The 6,964-nt window shown below is 42.1% G+C and overlaps 1 protein-coding gene across 2 annotated transcripts in view; it reads left to right on the top strand.

Annotated features, from left to right (window-relative positions):
- Positions 1-6,964, top strand: part of PAPSS2 (3'-phosphoadenosine 5'-phosphosulfate synthase 2) — a 49,029-nt gene that overhangs the window by 3,653 nt on the left and 38,412 nt on the right. Inside the window, exon 2 of one of the 2 annotated variants that reach the window (XM_040606293.1) lies at positions 558-698. The exons of the other annotated variant lie outside the window; for it this stretch is intronic. The gene's annotated coding sequence lies outside the window, so the exon portion shown is untranslated. The remainder of the gene's footprint in view (positions 1-557; positions 699-6,964) is intronic. 2 annotated transcript variants of the gene reach the window in all.

Genomic DNA, 6,964 nt, shown 5'->3' with positions numbered 1-6,964 from the left:
TATAATATATTAAATAGTCACTGTGTTAGTTGTCTAAATTTTGAAAAGGAAGTTAGTATTATCAGATGTTAGTTTGCAGTCGCTGGTGTGGCAGAAATAATGGTTTATCTTTGAATTGTTAATTTTTTTCTTTCCTGGGCTTTAAGTTACAGACTATTTCATATGATTGTCAGACTAATTTCAAACCTGGCCATGCTAAGGGTGGACCTTGCTGATCTGGAGTGAAGGTGTTAGGTGTCCTCCACAGTCTTCAAAGGGTAGTCACTTATGGACCACGAGATGGATTATATACAGTGCAAACAGTATACATTGTTAAGATTACCAAGGCATGGCACCAGGAGTAGGTGAGCCAGGGGAGAGCTCGTAACTTGAAGATGTATAGAGATATTTTTTTTCCCCTACTGTTCTTCCTTGTATGAATTTGTTGTCTTGAGGCCAGCCTCACTTCCATTACCTGTGTTGTCAAGTGCTGGTGAGGCCACGCTTTGGTTTTGTGCATGGTGTAGTGGGTTTATTTGTTTTAGAAGTCCCATCTGTTTTTTCTGTTACTTTGACAGATTGGTGTGTGGGTGCGTTTTGTCTCTGATATGTTACCACCTTCAAATTAGTCTTCATCACGAAGACTCAGCAACTCCTGTGTATCCAGTTCAGCTTTTGAATGCTGTTTTTATGCCTGATTTCTCAGGATTTGTGGTCCAGTAAGTAGAAAACTATTTCTAAATTGCTTTGCTTCTGATGTTGATAGTGTTTTTGAAGAGGGCTTTCATTGACTGTTAAATATATGCCACGCCAGAGCTAGGTTCTGCTTCCAGATCTGATATAGGTACATGTTTGTAAAGGCTTTATGGTGCTTTTCCCCTCCCTTGTTTGCTTCCAGAAGTGGAATATGAAGATTACATATAGATTAACCTGTATTTACGGCTTTTTTTCCAACTTAGCTCAGTACTTTCAAGAGGTATTTTTACTTAAGACAGAGGAGGCAGGAAGGTTCAGGCTGATGGCATGTGGTCTTTATGGTGGTGGATTTTTTTTATTTATTTGTTTTTAACAATTCCTTTGAAAAAGGGTTTAAAGCAAGCATTGCTTTTCTGATAATCTGTTGAAAGGTTTGAGCATATCTGTTCCTGTGTTTAACAAAACTAAATAATTTGTGTTCTGGGAAGGGATTATTATTGAAAGACTAGGGTGGAAGGAGCTAGTTGAATTATTTGTTGTTGTTGTTGTTGTTATTATTATTATTTAGGGGTCAGAAAAGCTCTGCAGACTTTTCCACAGAAGTGATCTGTAGCTCTCAAACGCTTCACTGGATGTGACAACAAATCCTGAACCTCTTACAGAAACAGAAAATGCCCAGCTGGTCCTGGGAAGCAAAGCCAGTACCCATGAAAGGAACCAGGTTGGATCAGGCTGAAGGTCCTGGTGACCTCTGGCTTTTGGGTAGGACACAGTGCCTAAGCAAACATGTAGGGATAAGAGCAAATGTTTCCCCATATACTCCTGATTACCAGCCGCGTGTGGCTACAAGGGTTTTTTTGAGCTAAAGAAAGTGGGTTTGCATTTAGCTTTATATATAGCTCTTAATGAATTTCTTTTCTACACTCTTCTTGTGCTTTGCGTTCAGAAAGCAACACTAGATTTGCTTGCGATGGCGTGTGATGGATGCTGGAGCTTGATTGCTGGCTTTGTGAAAGTCCAGCTCCTTTAGTTTCATTTGAGCCGGCTACCTGCTAGACTGAAAAGCTAGGAGCTGTGATTTTAAGAACAGTAATGGCTTTCTGACATACTTGATTAGCAGAGTTAGTTGCCATATGTAAATGGTAAAGCTTCGCAGTGTATCCTGGAGCAGTTCAGTCATTTTGTGTGATACAGATCTTGTTTCGGTGTTGTGTTTTCCTGAACCCCAGCAGTTCATTTGATTCCTTGGAGCATTTTTATTGGGAGAGGAGTTAAACATTTGATCTCTTTGCATCCTACTTGTGCTACTTATGACTTGTGTTTTCCCCTGATGGGAGAGACCCATCTTGCTTATTTGTTCCTTGTGGTAAAATCATGCTGTTCTTCTGATTGTTATCATTGCTGCTTCTATTTTTTGGCTTGGTTTTACCCTGTGCCTCTGAAGTTTATCAGACCAGACTTGCACACAGTGTTCAAGGTGAGGGTGCACCGTCAATTTGAGAAGTGAAGTAAAAATCTAGAAAACTTAACAATAATTATCATTTCACACCTCCTTTGCACCAAATGGCATTCTGTTTCTTTCCTTGATAGGTGGTGAGCATCTGGTCAATGTGTGTGGAAATTTTCACTGGTACCTCTGTCTTGCTCCTGTCACTGTTTAAAAGTATTAGCAACCAATGTTTTACAGTTGTTTCTCAAAGAAAACACTGTCCTCTATATATAAGATATTCCTTCTTCTTGCTATTAGAGGCTACTGACTGCTCTCTGAGTATTCTGGTTATGTAAAAATATCTGTAAATATTGGAACAACTTTGTATTCTAATGTTTATGAATTTACAATAGCCTGTATTTTTAATTATAGTAATTTTTAATGAATAATTGGTTCATTAGAAAAACTTTGAAGGATGAATGGTAGAGGGGATATTTTTGAACAATCAATTGCACAGCTTCGAAGCATGGCATTATAGAAAAATAAGGTAGAAGGGAGTTCTTGAGAGGTCCTCTGCTCCCTGCCCTCTCTAGTGTCCTCTGTCCTGCTGATGGTTTGTCAAGGGTATTTGATATTCTCATCCATCATTCAGTGCATCTGCTATGTGATGCAGGCTGCAGGTTCAGTAAGAACAGATTTCTCCCTCATTCCCTATGTATTGAATCGTGCTGGACTTGGATCTGACCCAGGTAGGGCTCTGTTGGATACCTTTTTCCAGCTTGAGTGTGAGCTATCCTCTACATCTGGCTTTCCAAGTTCTGTATCTGTGCTTTCTTTGCCTATCATGGGTGTGGGCATTACTAACCATGTCATCTGAAACAGCAGCCAAGGCTTTTCTAGCCCTCGTAGTAGTTTGGCATCCCCAGGTTTCATTTCTGCTGTAGAGTAAAACTGGCTTGTTTGCAGTGTAACTGGCATTGGGCCGCCATTGCAAGCTATTACTCATCTCAGTGCTGGCTTCTTCGTGCCTACGAAGAGTTTGATCATTGTTCTGGTATTTTTCTGGAAACTGAAGTCGAGCAGTGTACCTGTAATCACTGTCTTCTCTTACAGATGAGACAGTTTGGCCAGTTAGTTCTGGCCAGAGCACATGGAGATGGCTCTCAATCCTCTCTGACCACTCTTGTGCTTATTTATTTTAATGCTTTTAATTAGCTATATTTTGTTTAATGCACGTGAAGCATTACTGCTCAGCTTACAGAAGTGACTGATGACTCTTAGTCAGATGGACAAAGCGCTGTTCCAAGGGACACCCACAATTGTTCTGACATTGCAGGGGAGGAGATACCATAGGCTGTCATGTGTCCTCTGCAGCCACCATTTTATAGAATGTCTTTCACAAGTCTATTCTCATATTGATTAAAACAAACAAACAAAACCCCACAAAACCACAAACAACAACAACAACAACAACAAAACCCACCCTCAACCAACAAAAGAACCTCTAAGCCGCTAGTTCCTGGTATGTCTGCCAAAAGAGAGATTAGAAAACCTTTGTCTTGATATCTAGCCTATAACTTTATACTTGGCTTTTGTGCCCCAATTTTGTCTTCTAACATATGCTCATTGACCTGCCTGGTACCTTTGGAGGTACCACTTGCATCTCACTTCAGTCTTTGCTTTGCCAGATCTGGTAAGTTGATCCCTCTTAATTTCTCTTCCTGATTCTCCTCCTCACCCGACTTGTTTCTTCTGTGTACTGGCTGTTTCACTTTAGTTCTTTTTTTATATAAATGACCACAATTGGTTTTCCAGATGACTTCTTACAAGTGCTTCACTTGCTGGCAGTGAGATTTCCCCTACGTCCCCTTTTGGGAAGACGAATCATTACACAAGTGAGGTTTCTATATTTATTTGCCTGGTTGAGGCCTGTTTTCTGTGGCACTGTGGAGGTTTGGTGTTCTGGCTCCCATGTTTTGCTACAGAACATTTTCACCAGGTGTCACAGGTCAGTTTTTGTGCATGGATTTGCATATAACAGATTTGTTCATGACTTAGAGTGTTACTAATTATATTCTGCATTTCTCTATTTGCCTGCATGTCCACTGCTCTTATGATGCAGTACTGCTGTATAAAACCCAGTGCCTGGGGCCTTGTGCTTCCAGCCCTCTCAAGCATGAAGCATATGCAAAGTCCTGCTGTGGCTTGGCTTTGCAGGAAAGCCTTTAGGGTTCAGATTTCGTTTCACATAACTAAGAATTATAGGGCTGTTCTTCAGCCCTCATAGGCCTTTGGGTGGCAAAGAATGGCATGCCTTCCCTCTGTAGGGAATGCAGGCTCTGTCCTGAATCCACCAGCCTGGATGTTTGGGTTTACAGCTAAGCTACCCAGGGACTGATGATCCAGCGCCTCAACAGTATCAGAAGGTTGCCTCCTTTGCCTTTCTTCTTCTGGGGCTGAGGTTAGGTGAGATGGATACTCCTGTGTAGCCCTGCAGCACATCTTGCCTTTCTGTGTCTCTGTGCTTTCAGCTTGTAAAACCTTGCCATGCAAAATTGGTAGTGAATGTCACTCCCATTGTGACGTGGCCTGATGGTCCTGCGCCTGTGTGTCATATGTCCCTGGTCAGACAAGAAAGAGGTAGTGAGTCAAATGGGTTCTCAATAAGTTACAGTCCTTTTTATTTTTTTTGCAGAAGGTGCTGCATCTGCTGATTCAAACCAGCTTTTGGCATGGGGCTCAAGATGGGTGTAAAAGCCAAATCTGGAGGTGGTTCTTTGAGCTGCAGGCTTCCAACTGAATAAGGCAAGACAAAATTAACTGCAGAGGCTCGTATGACCTACTACTTGAGCTCTCACGTGCAGCCCTCCGATCAGAAAACTAAACAGGAGCAAACAGCTTTCATGGTGAACGAGAAATTGTTTCTATCCCGTATGACAGGGGAGAGCTTTCAGGTTATTTTTAATTGTATCATGGTTATTGGGGCCACTTAATTTGCTGTAGCATGAATGTCAGCTGACAGTTGATCCTGTTGAAAGTTAAAAGGCTGCTAACCTATTCTGAGAAAGAGGCTTTTCTCTGCTTGGGAAGAACCTCAGGATGCAGTTCAATCAGACTGACCAGCTTACCTGTTTGCTGTCACATGCTCCCGGTACCCCAAACTCAGTTTTCTCTGATGATGACATAAAACTGTAGCTCAAAGCCAGCACAAAAGTACTTCAGCTGCCTTGCTGTGGAAGTCCAGTTGGCTGTGCATGATGTTGGACTTGAGGTGAGAGAAGGTTATTGGAGTGGGAAAGAGGGTTTTACTTCAAGTCAGGGAAGCATAATGGGAAGGTAGGTAAATGGATGTAGATGCTTCATAAAAGCCGAGCAGAGGGCGGCCTTTGCATGGGAGGAGACTGAAAGTGTCCACTGTGGTCTGTACTACTTCCCATTACCTTGGATGTAGATGGGCTGAGGTCTGAGCCAACATCTCCACAGACTTCTGTGGAAACTTGGGTGGAAAGATGAGTGAAGCAGTCTCATTATTGCAGCAAAGCAGAGTGAACAAATAAAATACTTTTCTTTTTCCATCTCCCGTTTTTATACTGACAACAGAGGTTGAGTGGTTGGGTCAGCAGTGTAACTCCAGGTGAAGTGCTCTGTGGAAGCCTGAATAGAGCTGAACTCTCAGAGCAGGAAAGCTGCTGTTCATCCAGCCTCTTTGTTCTTTTCAGCAAGCAGAACATGCCTTACAGTTGCTTCTTCGGTTCAGCGCACTGTACTCTTTGAACTTTTAATGGCTTTGTAAAGGTGGACTGTGAGGGAAGGGAGAGCAGATCACTGAAGCTCATGCTGAGGCGGTACATGCTCAGTCTAATGCCATCCAAGACTTACAAATGCAGGACCCTCCACCACCCAAGTATGCTCTTTTTAGGGAACTGAGCTGATGTGAACCTCCGAACTGCTAGTCTTATCTGCCTTATGGCTGGACATGGGGGGAGCTAATGGACAATGGTGTGTTGAGACATACCCATGACTCTTTATCAAATGCCCTGGTAGAACATTGGTTCTGCTGTGCCCAGCCACTACCAAATAAGACGTTCAGTATGTCTCTTCTCCCTTGTGACAGCTATCGCTGACAGCTGCCAGGAGTAACATGGTTGGTTGGTCAGCTCCACTGGGTTGCAAGTGCTAAAGATGTGCTTTTTTTCTTTGCTTGTTTCTCCTTTGTTCCAGTGATTCAGCTGATGTTTGAGGTTCATGGGAGGAGATGCCACTTGCTGTTCCTTTGCCAAGGGACTGCTGGCACTCAGTTGGCAGTGCGGACTTGGTCATTTTCTTAGTGACTTAAAGGAAATGGCTAAGAAGAAAATAAACATTTTTTTTGGTATTTCCTTGTATACGATATGCATTTTCAAGGACACTACTTCTCACATAGAAAATTAGTGTGTTTGGATAAAGAACCCAACATGTTTCACAACTACAAAATGATGACACCCTGATTTTTAAGCTTATCACCTATGAATAAGGATGACTTTTCTAGGGGAATGGTTGAAAGACTTCTCTGCGTTATTCTAAAACTTAGAAACTTGAGATAAAGTTCACCAAACTTAAAGTCTCGCAAAAGTTTTCCTTAACATGGTTTCTTGTACAAATAGTCATTTATCTTAGTTGGTGGCAGCATATGTCTGTCTTGGTTAGATAGCTTGCCTGGTAGCCTGCGTAACAAATTACACTAGGAAACAGCATGGAGAAAAAGGGCTAAAATTCAGTAATATATTTTAGATCCAAACTCTCTGTCCTTGCACAGGAGTAAAGACAGATGAAAACAGGGGAACAGCAAAGCTGGTGAATACTCGGGGATTGTTTGCTGTG

This window comes from Falco naumanni, chromosome 9, assembly GCF_017639655.2.
Source record: "Falco naumanni isolate bFalNau1 chromosome 9, bFalNau1.pat, whole genome shotgun sequence".
NCBI lineage: Eukaryota > Metazoa > Chordata > Aves > Falconiformes > Falconidae > Falco > Falco naumanni.
The sequence above is the reverse complement of the archived record's forward strand: the minus strand, read 5'-3'. Positions and strand labels throughout refer to the sequence as shown.